This window comes from Lithobates pipiens, unplaced genomic scaffold (genome assembly GCF_037356315.1).
Source record: "Lithobates pipiens isolate NorthernLeopardFrog02 unplaced genomic scaffold, aLitPip1_a1.2 Scaffold_84, whole genome shotgun sequence".
Lineage (NCBI taxonomy): Eukaryota > Metazoa > Chordata > Amphibia > Anura > Ranidae > Lithobates > Lithobates pipiens.
In genome coordinates, this window is record NW_027507908.1 from 620,055 (window position 1) to 639,607 (window position 19,553).

A 19,553-nucleotide genomic window follows, 5' to 3' on the forward strand; every position below is an offset into this window, starting at 1 on the left:
CAAGGAAGTGAGCCAAATGAATTAAGAAGGTCTGTGTGCTTGATTAAAAAAATAGTTTATAGACATATACATGGTCTACTGGTCACATGTGTTGAATTCCTCCGAGATCCATGCCTCATTCATTTTTAGAAATGTGAGGTAGTTAACACTGTGGTGAGCTAGGCGAGTACGCTTATCGGTCACAATCCCCCCTGCTGCGCTGAACGTCCTTTCGGACAGGACACTGGATGAGGGGCAAGCCAACAGTTCGATTGCAAATTGGGCAAGCTCTGGCCAGAGGTCAAGCCTGCCCACCCAGTAGTCTAGGGGTTCATCACTCCTCAGAGCGTCCACATCGGCCGTTAACCCAATGTAGTCGGACACCTGACGGTCTAGGCGTTCCCTGATGCTGGATCCGGATGACACCTGTCGATGGGTCGGCTGAAAGAATGACCTCATATCCGAAGTCACCAACACATCTTCAAACCGGCCTCTTCTTGCAGGCGCTGTTGGATTGGTACCCGCAAATCCTTCTCTGGGAGTGGGAATTGCTCCTCTGCCAGCGCACGCAAAAGCAGAATGCAGCATTTCTCGAAGCAAGGCCTGGAAGTGCTGCATTCTGACAGCCCTCTGCGACGGCGGTAACATTTCCGCCATTTTGTGTTTGTACCGGGGGTCTAAGTACGTTGCCACCCAGTACTGGTCCTTGACCCTCATGCTTTTTATACGGGGGTCCCTATTAAAACACTGGAGCATGAAGGCCCCCATTTGCACTAAAGTGGAAGCGGTGTGGTGGCCTGGCTCCTGCTCATCATCCAGGATAATGTCGTCCTCTTCATTCTCCTCTCCCCATCCACGCACAACAGGGATCCCAGAAAGGTTTAAAGCATGCTCTTCTTGCTCCTGCTCATCCGCCCCGGCACCATCCTCCTCTGACTCCTCATCAGACTCCTGTTGTTGACTTGTCTCAGATAGAGTAGCCCCCCCTGGGAATTCATCCAGCATTGCGACTTCCTCATCTTCCCGCTCCTGCTCCTCCACAGCCTGATCAATGACACGACGCAATGCACGCTCCAGAAAGAAGGCATAAGGTACCATGTCACTGATGGCGCCATGGCTGCGACTGACCAGTTTGGTGATCTCCTCAAATGGCCGCAGAAGTCTGCATGTGTCGCGCATGAGCAGCCACTGGCGCGGTGAAAAAAAACCCAGCTCCCCAGAACCGTTTCTTTCGCAGAGTTCATACAGGTAGACGTTAACTGCACGTTTCTGCTGGAGCAGCCTATCAAGCATATAGAAGGTTGAGTTCCATCGCGTCGGGCAATCGCAAATAAGACGTCTGACCGGCAGATGGTGTCGCCGCTGAATGTCAGCAAGGCGAGCCATGGCCGTGTAAGATCTTCTGAAATGGGCCGAGATTTTCCTTGCCTGCCGCAAGATGTCCTGGACCCCAGGGTATTTGACAAGGAATCGCTGAACGACCAAGTTTAAGACGTGTGCCATGCACGGCACGTGCGTGATTTTGCCCTGTTTCAATGCGCTAAGCAGATTGGCACCGTTGTCACACACCACTTTACCAACTGTCAAATTGAGCGGTGTTAGCCACTCATCTGCCTGTGAACGCAAAGCTGAAAGGAGTGCCGGGCCAGTGTGGCTCTTTGCTTCCAGGCACAACAGACGCAGCACGGCATGGCAACGTCTCACCTGGCATGTGGAATAGGTTCTGGGGAGCTTGGGCGGTGCAGTGGAAGAGACGCTAGCAGCGGAAAAGGAGGAGGCAGCTGAGGAGGAGAGGGAGGAGGATGGAGTAGGAGGAGGAGAAGAAGAGTCAGGCCTGCATGCAATCCGTGGCGGTAAAACCAAATCTACACGGGTGCCACGGGTTACATGCTTGACGGCCGTCAGAAGGTTCACCCAGTGGGCAGTAAAACTGATATACCTTCCCTGCCCGTGTTTGCTAGACCACGTGTCTGTGGTCAGATGTATCTTGGCACCGACACTGTGTGCCAGAGATACATTCACTTGCCGCTGAACATGGCCATATAGCTCTGGGATGCCCTTCTCTGAGAAATACTTCCTTCCTGGGACCTTCCATTGTGGTGTTCCAATGGCCACAAATTTGCGAAAGGCCTCCGAGTCCACCAGTTTATATGGCAGTAGTTGGCGGGCTATGAGTTCTGACAAGCCAGCCGCCAACCGTTGGGCAAGAGGGTTATCCGGCATCATCATTTTTTTACGCTCAAACATTAGGCCCACGGAAGCCTGCCTTTTTGCAGAAAAATGTGAGCTTGGCGTGATGGAAGGTGGAGTGGAGGACAATTGTGAGGAGAGAGGAGAAGGAGAAGTAGAAGACGAGGCTGGACGGTGAGAGCCTGCAGTGTGGCTTTGTGTGTTCCGTTGCTCCCACTGGGCTCGGTGATGGCTGCTCATGTGCCTTCTTAAGGCGGTCGTCCCTAGGTGAGTATTGGGCTTACCGCGACTAACGCGTTGACTGCAAAGATTGCAGATGGCAACGCTATTGTCAGCAGCGGACACGTTAAAAAAAGCCCACACTGCGGAGCCATGTGCCGGTGTCCTGGGAGCGCCAGATGTGACCGTACATGGTCGATGACTCGCTCCTGATACATTTGCAGTCTGCTTTGTCCCTGCTGTGCAATGTAAGTCATTGCTGCTTCTCCTCCCTATCTGCTGGTCCATATCTCCCTCTGAACTCCCCTCCTCTTCCTCTCTTGTGGGCACCCACGTGACATCACTAGACACGTCATCATCAACGTCACCTTCCCCACCGCTATAAGTAGAGATCTCGGAGTAGGCAGCAACACCGGGGACCAACCTCCTCCTTGGGCTGATCTGGGTACTGGCGTCAGACTGCTGAGTAGCGCTTGTTGCTACCTCCTCTTCCTGATCCAATACCAAGAGTGGCTGCGCATCAGAAATGTCCTCTTGATATGGATCGGAAAATAATTCCAGTGACTCAAGCGGAAGGTATGTGGTGGTGGTGGTGGTGGTCGTGTTGTTGGTGGTAGTGTCTTTGGGGGTGCACATAGCAGAGAGTGAAGAAGAGGGTGCAGATCGAGAGGATGAGGAGGGTGCAGAAGAGTAAGGCTGAGCGAGCCACTCAACCAAGTCTGGTGCATCCTTTAAAGTAATTGAACGCACCTTCTGCAACTTCCCACTTTGGCTCAAGCCTGTTGCTCCTGCCCTACCCCTACCACCCCTGCGGAAGGGCCTGCCTCTTCCTCTGCATGTCATTTTTTAAATGACCCTGTGACAAAACTCTTAGTCCCTATACCGCTGAAGGACTGCTGCAGTATAGGTGAGCGGTCAGCAGTGGTGCACGTCAACCCTATCTATTGTGGACCTATAGCGGTCCTTACAGAACAGCAGACTGTACCGCACTCAAGCCTATGTACCGTAGCACCCTATACCAAGTTACCAGTCCTTATAAGAACTTTTGTGGACCAAGCAGGTTGTGTATTAGTGTTTAGCAGACTGTACGTCAGTCCCTATACCGCTGAAGGACTGCTGCAGTATAGGGCAGCGGTCAGCAGTGGTGCACGTCAACCCTATCTATTGTGGACCGATAGCGGTCCTTACAGAACAGCAGACTGTACCGCACTCAAGCCTATGTACCGTAGCACCCTATACCAAGTTACCAGTCCTTATAAGAACTTTTGTGGACCAAGCAGGTTGTGTATTAGTGTTTAGCAGACTGTACGTCAGTCCCTATACCGCTGAAGGACTGCTGCAGTATAGGGCAGCGGTCAGCAGTGGTGCACGTCAACCCTATCTATTGTGGACCGATAGCGGTCCTTACAGAACAGCAGACTGTACCGCACTCAAGCCTATGTACCGTAGCACCCTATACCAAGTTACCAGTCCTTATAAGAACTTTTGTGGAACAAGCAGGTTGTGTGTTAGTGATTAGCAGACTGTACGTCAGTCCCTATACCGCTGAAGGACTGCTGCAGTATAGGGCAGCGGTCAGCAGTGGTGCACGTCAACCCTATCTATTGTGGACCGATAGCGGTCCTTACAGAACAGCAGACTGTACCGCACTCAAGCCTATGTACCGTAGCACCCTATACCAAGTTACCAGTCCTTATAAGAACTTTTGTGGACCAAGCAGGTTGTGTATTAGTGTTTAGCAGACTGTACGTCAGTCCCTATACCGCTGAAGGACTGCTGCAGTATAGGGCAGCGGTCAGCAGTGGTGCACGTCAACCCTATCTATTGTGGACCGATAGTGGTCCTTACAGAACAGCAGACTGTACCGCACTCAAGCCTATGTACCGTAGCACCCTATACCAAGTTACCAGTCCTTATAAGAACTTTTGTGGAACAAGCAGGTTGTGTGTTAGTGATTAGCAGACTGTACGTCAGTCCCTATACCGCTGAAGGACTGCTGCAGTATAGGGCAGCGGTCAGCAGTGGTGCACGTCAACCCTATCTATTGTGGACCGATAGCGGTCCTTACAGAACAGCAGACTGTACCGCACTCAAGCCTATGTACCGTAGCACCCTATACCAAGTTACCAGTCCTTATAAGAACTTTTGTGGAACAAGCAGGTTGTGTGTTAGTGATTAGCAGACTGTACGTCAGTCCCTATACCGCTGAAGGACTGCTGCAGTATAGGTGAGCGGTCAGCAGTGGTGCACGTCAACCCTATCTATTGTGGACCTATAGCGGTCCTTACAGAACAGCAGACTGTACCGCACTCAAGCCTATGTACCGTAGCACCCTATACCAAGTTACCAGTCCTTATAAGAACTTTTGTGGAACAAGCAGGTTGTGTGTTAGTGATTAGCAGACTGTACGTCAGTCCCTATACCGCTGAAGGACTGCTGCAGTATAGGGCAGCGGTCAGCAGTGGTGCACGTCAACCCTATCTATTGTGGACCGATAGCGGTCCTTACAGAACAGCAGACTGTACCGCACTCAAGCCTATGTACCGTAGCACCCTATACCAAGTTACCAGTCCTTATAAGAACTTTTGTGGACCAAGCAGGTTGTGTATTAGTGTTTAGCAGACTGTACGTCAGTCCCTATACCGCTGAAGGACTGCTGCAGTATAGGGCAGCGGTCAGCAGTGGTGCACGTCAACCCTATCTATTGTGGACCGATAGCGGTCCTTACAGAACAGCAGACTGTACCGCACTCAAGCCTATGTACCGTAGCACCCTATACCAAGTTACCAGTCCTTATAAGAACTTTTGTGGAACAAGCAGGTTGTGTGTTAGTGATTAGCAGACTGTACGTCAGTCCCTATACCGCTGAAGGACTGCTGCAGTATAGGGCAGCGGTCAGCAGTGGTGCACGTCAACCCTATCTATTGTGGACCGATAGCGGTCCTTACAGAACAGCAGACTGTACCGCACTCAAGCCTATGTACCGTAGCACCCTATACCAAGTTACCAGTCCTTATAAGAACTTTTGTGGACCAAGCAGGTTGTGTATTAGTGTTTAGCAGACTGTACGTCAGTCCCTATACCGCTGAAGGACTGCTGCAGTATAGGGCAGCGGTCAGCAGTGGTGCACGTCAACCCTATCTATTGTGGACCGATAGCGGTCCTTACAGAACAGCAGACTGTACCGCACTCAAGCCTATGTACCGTAGCACCCTATACCAAGTTACCAGTCCTTATAAGAACTTTTGTGGAACAAGCAGGTTGTGTGTTAGTGATTAGCAGACTGTACGTCAGTCCCTATACCGCTGAAGGACTGCTGCAGTATAGGTGAGCGGTCAGCAGTGGTGCACGTCAACCCTATCTATTGTGGACCTATAGCGGTCCTTACAGAACAGCAGACTGTACCGCACTCAAGCCTATGTACCGTAGCACCCTATACCAAGTTACCAGTCCTTATAAGAACTTTTGTGGACCAAGCAGGTTGTGTATTAGTGTTTAGCAGACTGTACGTCAGTCCCTATACCGCTGAAGGACTGCTGCAGTATAGGGCAGCGGTCAGCAGTGGTGCACGTCAACCCTATCTATTGTGGACCGATAGCGGTCCTTACAGAACAGCAGACTGTACCGCACTCAAGCCTATGTACCGTAGCACCCTATACCAAGTTACCAGTCCTTATAAGAACTTTTGTGGAACAAGTGAGTTGTGAATGTTTAGCAGACTGCAGCAGAAGGGCAGCAGTCAAGTATAATATCCTTTCTATATTTGGAAGAAAGAATATTATACATGTACAAGCCTATTACTGTACCACTGATACCAGTCCTGAAAAGAACCTTTGTGGAACTAATAATAACAGCAAGTCTTTAAAATTACCCTCACTGCCTGACAACACTGCTTCCTTCCTGTCCCTATACAAATTGGCAAAAAAAGAGAACGATTAGTGGTTACTGGAACAGCTCTTTTGTGGACCTTGATAGTAACAGCTAATGATGATGATGATGATGATGATGATGAAAGACTAATCTGGCTGTCCCTGTAGCATACACCGTCCTTTCCCTTTCTCTAAACTAACAAAAGACACTCAGGCTGCTGCAAGAATCAGCAGCACAGCAAACCTATCAACACCTAACACCTATACCAGTCCTGAAAAGAACTTTTGTGTACCAAATAGCTAGTGGTTTATCTCTCCCTACTCCACACAGGAACCTGTCCCTATCGTAACAGAAGAAAGAATGTAAAATGGCCACCGGATCGGGTGTATTTATAGGTTAGGGGGAATGTACAAGTGTCCATGTGCTGTCATGTCTCAATTGGCTGTCCTGTATCACATGATAAACGTGTCACCAAAGGTTAAAGTTCTTGTATACATTAAACACGTAAGTCCGCCGCGGCGAACGACGGAAAAAGGCGTTCGAACGTGCGGACCGCGAATGTCGGAAATTCGCCGCGAAACGACCGCCGGGCGAACCGTTCGGCCATCACTAATTACATGCCCTGTTTACCAGGGTCAGAAAAATTGGGCCTTTGGTGGTGGTGTTGCAACAACACTGTAAGCCCTCACAGTTACACTTGGTGGGTGCAGGAATGGGCCCTGCTGTGAAATATTATATCAAAAATTGTAATTACACACCACTGTTGAACAGGGGCAGACAAATTGGGTCTTAGGCACTGGTGGTGGTGCCACAACACTGTAACCCCTCACAGATTCTGATGTTGAGCACAGGAACGAGCCCTGCTGTGAAATATTAGATCAAAATGTTTAATTACACGCCCCTGTTAAACAGGGGCAGAAAGATTGGGCCTTAGGCGGCAGCGATGGTGGTGGTGGTGACACAACACTGCAAAAGCCTTGCAGATGCTCTTGTTGAGCGCAGGAATGGGCCCTGCTGCGAAATAGTACAGCAAAAATTTTAATTACATGTCCCTGTTAAACATGGGCAGAAAAATTGAGCTTTGGGCATTGGTGCTGGTCTCACAACACTGCAACCCCTTACAGATACTCTAGTTAAGCACAGGAACGTGCCCTGCTGTGAAATATTACAGCAAAAAATGTAATTACATGCCCCTGTTAAACAAGGGCAGAAAAATTGGGTTTTAGGCGCTGGTGGTGGTGCCAATAATGTTCTTAGAAGCTGTCAACATGAACATTGAGGAGGAATAGGATAGTCACTCAGCATAACAGGATAGTCACTCAAGCATCAGCATAGGCAGTCTTCAAAGGATCTCACATTCATAAAAAAATGAATCGTTTACATCAGCATCAGGTGCTTGGTAGCTGGTGATCCACGACTGATTCATTTTTATGAAGGTGAGCCGATCAACCGAGTCTGTGGACAGGCGCACTCTGTGATCGGTTACAAAGCCTCCAGCAGCACTGAATGTGTGTTCTGGATGCAGGACAGGCCAGTAGCTCATACTGTGCAAGCTCTGGCCAGTGATCCATCCTCAAGACCCGGTAACCCAGTGGATTTTTGGTTGGAAAGGTCTCCAAGTCTGATCTTGCCCCAAGGTATTCCTACGCCATGTAAATCAGATGCTGGCGATGGTTGCTGGAACTGATCATACCTTGGGGCAGCAGACTAAAAAATTGTCTTAACGCATCAGTCAGACGGCCACCTTCTCCACCGCTCCTTCTGTTACTGACCGAAGCCTCAGCAACACGTTCTCCAGGAGAACCAGGAAATTGCAACCTCCCGGGCTCTGGAAATGCATTGCACAAACCTTTCTGCAAGGCCTCCCGAAGATGTTTCATCCTCTGCTCCCTCTGCAAAGGCTGGATAAGTGTCACAACATTACCCTTGTAACGTGGATCAAGAAGGGTTGCCAGCCAGTACTGATCCCTCTCCTTGATGCTACAAATCCGAGGGTCCTTTTGCAGGCTTTGGAGGATCAGGGAGGCCATGCAGCATAGATTTGCTGAGGCATTTGGTCTGGAGTCCTCTGGGTCACTAAGGATGTCATGATCAGCAGCCACCTCCTCCCAGCCACGTACAAGTCCATGGGTTTCTGGGGACTGAAAACGATCTCTTGAAGACTGCTGATGATGATGAGTGCCAGGCTCCACCTCCATTCTGACACAATCCTCCTCCTCCTCCGCCTCCACCTCCTCTTTCTGTGTGATAGGCGGGCCTGCAGGAATATTGTCTGGATAAAGGGGGCCTTGAGAGGTATGGAAGTCCTCCTCTTCCTCCCTCTGTTCTGCCTCAAGTGCCCTGTCCATTATTCCACGCAGCATGTGCTCCAACAGGAAGACAAGAGGGACAGTATCACTCATGCATGCACTGTCACTGCTCACCATCCTCATGGCCTCCTCAAATGGTGACAGGACAGTGCATGCATCCTTGATCATTAGCCACTGGCATGGCAAAAAAAAGCCAAGCTTCCCTCACCCTGTCCTTGTGCCGTACTTGCACATGTACTCATTGATGACCCTCTGCTGCTTGTGCAGCCACTACCGTATTGCCAACATTGAGTTTCACCTGGTAGGCATGTCACAGATGAGGCGGTTCTTGGGCAGGTTGCATTCCTTTTGAAGGTCAGCCAGCCGAGCACTGGCATTATATGACCGGCAGAAATGCCCACAGACCTTCCTCACCTGCCTCTGGAGATCCTGTAAGCCATGTACCTGCACAAGAACCGCTGCACCACCAAATGAAGGACCTGAGCTAAACGGGGAACATGGGTCAAGTGTCCCTGTCAGAGGGGGGGAGAGGAGGTTGGTGCCATTGTCGCAAGCCACCATTCCTGCCTGAAGCTGGCATGGCGTTAACCACCTCTGAACCTGCCCTTGCAGAACTGCCAGAATCTCTGCCCCAGTGTGGCTCCTGTCCCCTAAGCAGACCAACTCAAGCACCATGTGGCATCTTTTTGCCTGAGTGCTTGCGTAGCCGCTAGAATGCCTACAGAGCCCCGCTGGTTCTGAGGTCAAATCTGCAAGAGGCCATAGAGGAAGAAGAAGAGGAGGGGGTGGAGGAGAGAGGGGTGGCAGAATCACCACTATCAGCATTTTGGAGGAGTGGTGGTGGAACAAGCCCCAACATTACTGCAACCTGTCCTGTGTCTTTCCCAGCTGCCAGCAGAGTTACCCAGTGCGCTGTGAAAGAAAGGTAACATCCCTGTCCATGCCTGCTGGACCATGAGTCAGCGGTAATATGCACCTTGCCGCTGACCGCCCTGTCCAATGAGGCCAAGACATTGCCTTTCACATGCTGGTAGAGAGCCGGAATGGCCTTCCGAAAAAAAAATGGTGTTTAGGAACCTGCCACTGAGGTATTGCACATTCCACAGATTCTCGAAAAGGGGCATAGTGTACCAGCTGAAAAAGCAGCAGCTGGAGTGCTAGCAATTTAGCCAAACTAGCATTTAGCCGCTGAGCTTGTGGTTGGCGGGGACCGAATTTCTTTCAATGGCTTAGCAACTGGGGTAGGGAAATTTGCCTGCTACAATCGAATGTTGGTGTACCGCTAGCAGATTTCCCGCAAGTGCTTTGGACACCTAATTCTACACCTTCATTCCTCTCAGTGCAGGTCTCTGAGAGGACTAAAGGTGTAGTGGGGTTGGAGATCCCAGCTGATGAGGAGCAAGGAGAGGTCTGCCTTGTTCTTTGGTGGGGGTCTTTTAAGTACTGTTGCCAACAGACTGCATGGGAGCTCGACATATGTCTGGTCAAGCATGTGGTGCCCAAGCAGCTGCTGTTTTGGCCATGCTTGATATGCTTCAGACATATGTTGCAAACAGAAATGGTGTGATCTGATGCATACATCTCAAAAAAGGCCCACATGCGGAGCTCTGCGGTGTGATGCAGTCAGTTGGCTGTCCTTAAGCTGGCCCCTGGAGGGCATCTTTCTTGTCCTTCTTGGGCACCCCTCTCTCTGGGCACATGTTACTGCCGTCATCATCTACCTGGGTACCATCCTCAGGGCCTTCAAAACGCTGTGCATCCTCCTGCAGCATGTACCTGACACTGTGGTCGAACATTTCAGGGAACTCCTCAGGACATGATGGTGGGGCTAGGGAAGGAGAGACAGATGCCATTGAGAAGATGGAATAGGCCACTTTGGCAGCTGCATTGGCAACCAAACTTGTCTTAGCCTGGGTGACAGAGGATGAGGAGGATGAGGACGGCTTTGTGATCCACTCTACCAACTCTTCTGCGTGTTGTAGCTCAACACGGCCAGCTGTAGAAAAAAGGGACAAGCGTGCCACACAGCCACGTGCTGAGGATGCACCGTGTCCACGACCAGCACTGTTGGCTTTTGACACAGAGTCTGCTTGCCCTCTTTTAGTGGCCTGTGAGCATCTTTATTTGTTGGCCTTGCATACATGCTGTAAAATTAGATAATCAAAACAATGCCTGAAGTTTACTAGAAAAATTTCACCAGGAATGGCCTGCAGTCACATATAGGCTTGGCTAGACTAGAATGCAGTTGATATATATGTAGGAGACTGTGTATATATATATCTTTATGCACTGCAGATCACTGAATCGCCTGCCTGAAAATGTCATTGAAAACGTACACCAGGAATGGCCTGTAGTCATGTATAGGCTTGGCTAGACTACAATGCAGGGGATAGCTATATAGGAGACTGTATATATATCATTATGCACTGCAGATCACTGAATCACCTGCCTGGCCTGCCTGCCTGAAAGTGTCATTGAATACGTACACCAGGAATGGCCTATAGTCAGGTATAGGCTTGGCTAGACTAGAATGCAGTGGATATATATGGGAGACAGCATATACAGTATATATATTATGTACTGCAGATCACTGAATCGCTTCCCCGAAAGTGTATTTGAAAACGTACACCAGCAATGGCCTGCAGTCAGATATAGGCTTGGCTAGACTAGAATGCAGTGGATATATATATATGTTGGAGACTGTATATATAGTTAATGCACTGTAGATCACCGAATCACTTGCCTGCCTGCCTGCCTGAAAGTTTATTTGAGAACATACACCAGCAATGGCCTGCAGTCAAATATAGGATTGGCTAGACTGGAATGCAGTGGATATACTGTATATCTGTTGGAGACTGTATATATATATATATATATATATATATATATATATATATATATATTATGCACTGCAGATCACTGAATCACTTGCCTGCCTGCTTAAAAGTGTATTTGAAAACATACACTAGCAATGGCCTGCAGTCAGATATAGGCTTGGCTAGAGTAGAATGTAGTGCATATATATGTAGGAGACGGTATATATATTTTATGCACTGCGGATCACTGAATCATTTGTTGCTTGCCTGAAAGTGTATTTGAAAACGTACACCAGAAATGGCCTGCAGTGAGATCTAGCTAAATTGGATACAGTGTATATATATATATATATATATATATATATACAGTCTCCAACAGGATAATTACATCATCGATATACCTTTTATATAATGCTATGCCTGGTCTAAATTTGTCATAGATCTATTCTTGTTCCCACTTACTTAAGAAAATGTTTGCCACACTAGGTGCATACTTTGCACCCATTGATATGCCTTTATGTTGGCGAAAGTACGATTTATCGTGCCAAAAGTAATTGCTCTTCATGGCCAGTTCTAAGGCTTCGATAATAAATTTCTCTTGTGGACCTTCTAGTTCTGATGATCCTTTTAGGACCCATTCCACGGCCTCCAAGACATCATCTTGTCTAATATTTGTGTAGAGGGAATCTACGTCTATACTGCATCTGGAATATGCAGTTCAGCTTTGGGCTCCAGTTCACAAAAAGGATATCGGGGAACTGGAGAAAGTGCAGAGAAGAGCAACCAAACTGATAAGAGGCATGGAGGAGCTCGGCTATGAGGAAAGATTAGAGGAACTGAATGTATTCTCTCTTGAGAACAGGAGATTAAGGGGGATATGATCAACACATAAAAATACATAAGGGGGGGGGGGGATATGATCACCATGTATAAATACATAAGGGGATATGATCACCATGTATAAATAAATAACAGATTAAATAATATACACTGATTTGGGTTATTTTCACTTAAAAAATGTAGCAGAATACAATACATATTATATAAGGAAATACATTTATGAAGAAAGATTATTTATTTGCAAAATTTTAAAACAGAAACAAAAGAAACACAATATTTTTTTCAAAATTTTCAATCTTTTTTTTATTTATTTAGCAAAAAATAAAAACCTCAGCAGTGATTAAATATCACCAAAAGAAAGCTCTATTTATGTGAAGAAAGAAAAAGGATTTTTTTATATTGTGAAAGATAATGTTACGCCGAGTAAATTGATACCCAACATTTCACGCTTCAAAATTGCACCCCGCAACTTTTACCCTTAAAAATCTCCATAAGCGACATTTAAAAAAAATTCTACAAGGTTGCATGTTTTGAGTTACAGAGGAGGTCTAAGGTTAGGATTATTGCTCTCACTCTAACGATCACGGCGATACCTCACCCTGTGTGGTTTAAACGCTGTTTTCATATGCGCACGCTACTCATGTATGCGTTCACTCCTGCACGTGAGTTTGGCGGGATTGGGCGCGTTTACATTTTTATTTAATTTTTTTACTTATTTATTTGACCTTTTATTTTTTATTTTTATACTATTAAAAAAAAAAGAGAAAATGTGTCACTTTTATTCCTATTACAAGGAATGTAATAGAAAAAAATAGAAAAAACATGACAGGACCTCTTAAATATGAGATCTGGGGGGTCAAAATGACCTCAGCTCTCATATTTACACTAAAATTTAAAAAAAAAAAATTCAAAAATAAATAATTAAATGTCATTTGAGAAAAAAAAAATGTCCATTTAAGAGTTATGGGCGGAAGTAACATTTTGACGTCACTTCCGCCCTGCAGTGGTATGGAGGCGGGTGGGGGGGCATCTTCCCCTCACTTGTCTCCATGCCTAACTGGAAGAAGGATCTGATTGCCTCCGCCGCTGCCACTTTTATCTGAAAGAGGACCGCCCGCTGAAGAAGAGGATACCGGGGTTATGGTAGCTGCCATAACAACAATATTCCTCTTCAAAGTAGCGACATAAAACGGAATGTTCTAATAATAACAAGAAAACCAGTAAAATGTATCCCCTGCAACCAGCAACAATAGACCTCCTCTCTCGGCAACAATAGAAACCTTCAGCAACAATAAATCCCCAAGCAACAATAGATTTGAACAGCAAAAATAAATTCCCCCAGCAACAATAGATCCATTTCAGCAAATATAGAACCCCCCCAACAGCAACAATAGAATTACCAACACCTACAGTACACTTACTCGACAACAATAGACCCTCCAGCAACAATAGCCCACCAGCAAGAACAGATCAACTCCAGCAACTATAAACCCCCCACTGGTAACAATAGATTTCCTATCAGCCAGTATGAATAAATCTTCTAGCAGGCAGCAACAGTAGACCCCTTCCTAAATTGTCGATCCCTTCCAGCAACCAAGAAACCCCAAACAACGAAAAAAAGCCCCCCAGCAACCATAGACTTCCCCAGCAACAATACACCCCCCCCCCCCCGCAACAATAGATGCCCCAACAACAAAAGATCCCCAAGCAGCCAGTTTTATTAGCCCTTTAGGACACCCCAGTACCCCTTCTCATTACATACATTTAGTGCAGGAGGTGCCGGAACTGCGTTCTCCCACGTTCCTGCTTAAAAAAAAGCCCTATTTATTATTATTATTATTATTATTATTTTGGTGGGTAGTATAAATGTATATATACACTGTATATGTCATTGTTAATTTACATCTGCAGAAGCCAGTTTCCTGGCTGTCATCTTTATCCTCTTCCTTCACTACTATGTGTCCCGTGCCCTGAACTAGTAAAGAGATAAAGATTTCTGACTTTACAGATAAGCAGACTTGTTTTGGCTGCACATACACTGATAACACCTATCACCCTCAATGGCCAATAAGCACTAAGCCCTGATGCCATGTGACTTATTCATGACATACAGTATGGCCGCCCTAACACGCAATGATAAGATTTTGAGAAGGCAGTTCATTACAATCACTAATAAAGCTAAAAACTCTAAAACATCTACAAATCCATTCCATACATTATATCGGGAGTCCTTCTTCTTCTTCTGGGGTGCGCTGGTCCTCATTGCCTGGTGGAGATAATAAGTTCTCCCTAAATATATTTTGTATGATCTCGCCAATAGACTGTCTCAGCTTCTGCTTCATATCTCTCCCCATGAAGACGTAGAGTATTGGGTTGACACAACTATTGAACAGGGCCAGAGACTGTGAGAGAAGGTCCAGGATGTACAGTACATCATTGTGAGTGAATAGCAGGATTACTCCGATGATGTGGTAGGGGGCCCAGGTGATGAAAAACACGACAATAACACTTATTGACATCTTGATGGTTTTTCTACCTACTTCAGAAAATCTGATATTTTTTACTGCAAAAGCCAGATGAATGTAACAGATACAAATGATAATAAGAGGGATCAGAAATGCACAAATTGCACATGCAACATAGAAGGGCTCTAATATGTGAGGTTCTAAATAGCAGGAGGTCCTGTTATGAAAGGTGTGATATTTTCTGTAGATGGCCTCAGGCAGACACATCACGAAGGACAACATCCAAATAGCCAAGCATATCATCCACGCCATTTTGATTCTTCGGTGATTTCGGGCCCACACGGGATGGACAACCAGAATCCATCGGTCAATGCTGATAGCCACCAGGGTGAAGACACTGGTGCACATGTTTAGGGAAAGGATGAAGGATAAAATCTTGCAGATGACAGGTCCGTACAGCCAGTCTCGGTAGAACAACTGCACTACAAGGAATGGAAGACACAAGCAGCACATGATATCGGCCAGAGCAAGGTTCCCAAACCAAATGGTGGTCACGGTCCGCTCCATCTTCACTCCAGTAACCCAAAGCACCAGAGCATTTCCGGGTAGACCCACAAGAGTAGTGATAGATAAAGCCAGGGTTGTGATCATCTTAGGACTATAATTCGTGGTTGGTACCATTTCACTGCTGACATTGAACATCTTGTTTACCTGTAAAGACATCAAGAGTTACTTCATCTGTCTGATAATTAATCAATTCAGGGCTTTTTGTCTGCCATTCCGGCACCTATGGAAGCCCTCTTCACCCAGACAGTGCGGGTTTTGAATGGGATTTCTTGTGCAGGTGTCTACCTCCCCTGCCTGCGCTGTTCGGCGCTCTGCCCGAGTCCCCGACGCTGTGTGAGTTTTGCGATGCAGTGTTGTGTAAAGCACACAGTGTGCTGTGAGCTGGGGAGAGGGGTGGGGTGGCAAAGTGCACCAGTGTCTGCTCAGTGCAGAGTCTGCAGACTAGGGATGGCCGAACTGTTCGCCTGGCGGTCGTTTCGCCGTGAATTTTGGCTGTTCGCGGTCCGCCCGTTCGGCGGACTATTGCCGCTGTTCGCCAGGCGGACTTACGTGTTTACTGTGTAAAAGAACTTTGACCTATGATGACACATCCATCATGTGGTACAGGACAGCCAATTGAGACATTACAGCACATGGACACTTGGACATTCCCCCTAACTTATAAATAGACCTGATCCGGTGGCCATTTTACATTCTTTCTTCTGTCACTATAGGGAGAGGTTGCTGTGTAGAGCAGGGAGAGATTGCAGTGACCCAAATCGCTAGCTATTAGGTCCACAAAAGTCCTTTTAAGGACTGGTATGGTATAGGTGTAGTTAAGGATATAGGTTTGAGGCACTGCTATTCAAGTCATTGTTGCTGCAGATTGTCTTTTGTCAGGGCTGAGAGAGGGACAGGACGCTGTGTGCAGCAGGGACAGTCAGTTTAATCATTAGCTGTTACTATTAGGTCCACAAAAGTCCTTTTCAGGACTGGTATGGTAAAGTAGTACAGGATATAGTTTTGAGTGCTATTCAAGTTATTGTTCCAGCAGCCTGTGTTTTTTCAGTTTAAATAGGGACAGACAGGAAACTGTGTGTGGCAGTGAGGGACAGTCAGTTTAATCAGTAGCTGTTACTATTAGGTCCACAAAGGTTCTTTTCAGGACTGGTATGGTAATAGGCTTGTACACGTATAATATTCTTTCTTTCAAATATAGAAAGAATATTATACTTGACTGCTGCCCTTCTGCTGCAGTAGTCCTTTATGAGTATAGGGACTGAGGTACAGTCTGCTAATCCCAACCTACTATTTGCACAAAGGTCCTTCTAAGGGCTGGTAAGGTATAGCGTACTACAGTATATAGGGTTGAGTGAGGTACAGTCTGCTAAACCTTTAAGGACTGGTATAGGTCCACATTATATAGGGTTGAGGTGCACTACTGCTGACTGCTGCCCAATTCTGCAGCAGTCCTTTATCAGTATAGGGACAGAGGTACAGTCTGCTAATCACAACCTACTATTTGCACAAAGGTCCTTCTAAGGACTGGTAAGGTATAGCGTACTACAGTATATAGGGTTGAGTGAAGTACAGTCTGCTAATCCTTAAGGACTGGTAGAGGTCCACAATATATAGGGTTGAGGTGCACTACTGCTGACTGCTGCCCTATTCTGCAGCAGTCCTTTATCAATATAGGGACTGAGGTACAGTCTGCTAATCACAACCTACTAGTTCCACAAAGGTCCTTATAAGGACTGGTAAGGTATAGTGTACTACAGTATATAGGGTTGCGTGAGGTACAGTCTGCTAATCACAACCTAAAAAGCACACCGTACTATATGCCCGTACCCTCCTGTTTGAAGAGGTTGAGCGGTGTCATATTTTTGGGGCCCAGCAGCAAGTTGCTGGTATCAGTGCTGCTGTTAGTGCTCTCTATCTCGGTGCTGGTGTCAGTACACTCTATCACGGTGCAGGTGTCAGTGCTGTATATCACGGTGCTGGTGCTGGTGATCATCTCCTGCACCCTCTTCTTTGCCTACCCTGACCTTCCCTCGCCTCCATTGTCTCAAGAGTCCTGAATTGTCAGAATTTCACATATAAAAAAAGAATGCTTGTAGTTGTCGATCCCAGATTCACCTCATACATGTGTTATGTCATTGGCCATGTGGTGGGACTATGTGTGCACAGCTAGTAATTATTTTGTGGCTGCAAATATGACCTGTAGGTTTGTAAAGTTCACCATCCCTGTGCTGTGCTGACTTCCTCCTGGGGCTGTACCTCTGCTGTGCATATTATGAGGTGCTCCCACCATCCCTGTGCTATGCTGACTTCCTCCTGGGGCTGCTTATTATGAGGGGCTCCCACCATCCCTGTGCTGTGCTGACTTCCTCCTGGGGCTGTACCTCTGCTGTGCATATTATGAGGGGCTCCCACCATCCCTGTGCTATGCTCATTATGAGGGGCTCCCACCATCCCTGTGCTATGCACATTATGAGGGGCTCCCACCATCCCTGTGCTATGCTGACTTCCTCCTGGGGCTGCTCATTATGAGGGGCTCTCACCATCCCTGTGCTGTGCTGACTTCCTCCTGGGGCTGCTTATTGTGAGGGGCTCCCACCATCCCTGTGCTATGCTGACTTCCTCCTGGGGCTGTACCTCTGCTGTGCATATTATGAGGGGCTCCCACCATCCCTGTGCTATGCTCATTATGAGGGGCTCCCACCATCCCTGTGCTATGCTGACTTACTCCTGGGCCTGCTTACGGTGCAGGTGTCAGTGCTGTATATTACGGTGCAGGTGTCAGTGCTGTATATTACGGTGCTGGTGTCAGTGCTGTATATCACGGTGCTGGTGTCAGTGCTTTATGTCACGCTGCTGATGTCAGTGCCCTCTATCACGGTGCTGGTGTCAGATCACTCTATCACGGTGCAGGTGTCATTGCTGTATGTCACGCTGCTGGTGATCATCTCCTGCACCCTCTTCTTTGCCTACCCTGACCTTCCCTCTCCTCCATTGCCTTCATGCGCTCCACAGTCCTGAATTGTCACAATTTCACATATAAAGAAAGAATGATTGTAGTTGTCGATCCCAGATTCACCTCATACATGTGTTATGTCATTGGCCATGTGGTGGGACTATGTTTGCACAGCTAGTAATTATTTTGTGGCTGCAAATTTGACCTGTATGTTTGCAAAGTTCGCCTCCCATTGAAGTCAATGGGGCCCGCCGAGAACGTTACGGTTCGCGAACTATCGGCCGCGTTTGCAAAACGTCCTGTCGGAAGTTCGCCCATCACTACTGCAGACACACAGCCCCGGCCTCTTCCCCTCTGCAAGCATAGTATGCATACCTCCCAACATTTTGAGATGGGAATGAGGGACACCTACTACCAAACGTATATGTAGACATAGGACCCACCCCCTGCCACACCCCTTTAAAGGAGAATTAACCCCAAAATATAAAATACAAAAACATAGTTGGGGGAGAGGCACACCCTAATATGCCTTTAGATTCAAGATGGTGCTGCTACAAGACCAACAAACGGTACAAAACAGATTATAGCGCACACATTCAAGAATGACATTTATCCTGCAAGGCTAGTTAACCTCTTTCAGCCCCGGACCATTTTGCTGGCTTAAAGTGGTTGTAAACCCTTACAACCAACTTTGACCTACAGGTAAGCCTAGATTAAGGCTTACTTGTAGGTCCAAGAAATATCTCCTAAACCTACACGGGTTTAGGAGATATTTGCCGAAAGACAGGCATCGCTGTCTACAGCGCATGTGCCGTAGACAGCGGCGTGCAGGCACACTGTGCGTGCCACGGTCAATGGCGATATGCCGCGAGTGGCGGCTCCCGTGCACATGCTCGGGAGTGACGTCATCGCGGCTTCACCAAATGACAGCTGCGGAGCAGAGAGACCCACCGAGAAGATGGATGTGCCGGACTACAGGGGACAGCGGTGACTTCGCTGGCTCCTGTGTCAGGTAAGTGACACATAATGGACTATTATGCGATGCGATGGTAGGTTTACTTCCTCTTTAAGACCAGAGCACTTTTTGCGATTCGGCACTGCGCCGCTTTAACTGACAATTGCACGGTCGTGCGACGTGGCTTCCAAACAAAATTTAGTCCTTTTTTCACACAAATAGAGCTTTCTTTCGGTGGGATTTCATCACCTCTGCAGCTTTTATTTTTTGCGCTATAAACAAAAAAAGAGCGACAATTTTGAAAAAAAATCATTATTTTTTACATTTTGCTATAATAAATATCCCCAAAAATGTATAAAAAAACATTTCTTCCCCTCAGTTTAGGCCGAT

General features: G+C 47.2%; 1 pseudogene; it reads right to left on the minus strand.

Moving 5' to 3' along the window:
• Nucleotides 1-14,349: 14,349 nt before the first annotated feature.
• On the minus strand, nucleotides 14,350-15,411 carry LOC143973591 (C3a anaphylatoxin chemotactic receptor pseudogene; annotated as a pseudogene).
• Nucleotides 15,412-19,553: the final 4,142 nt, after the last annotated feature.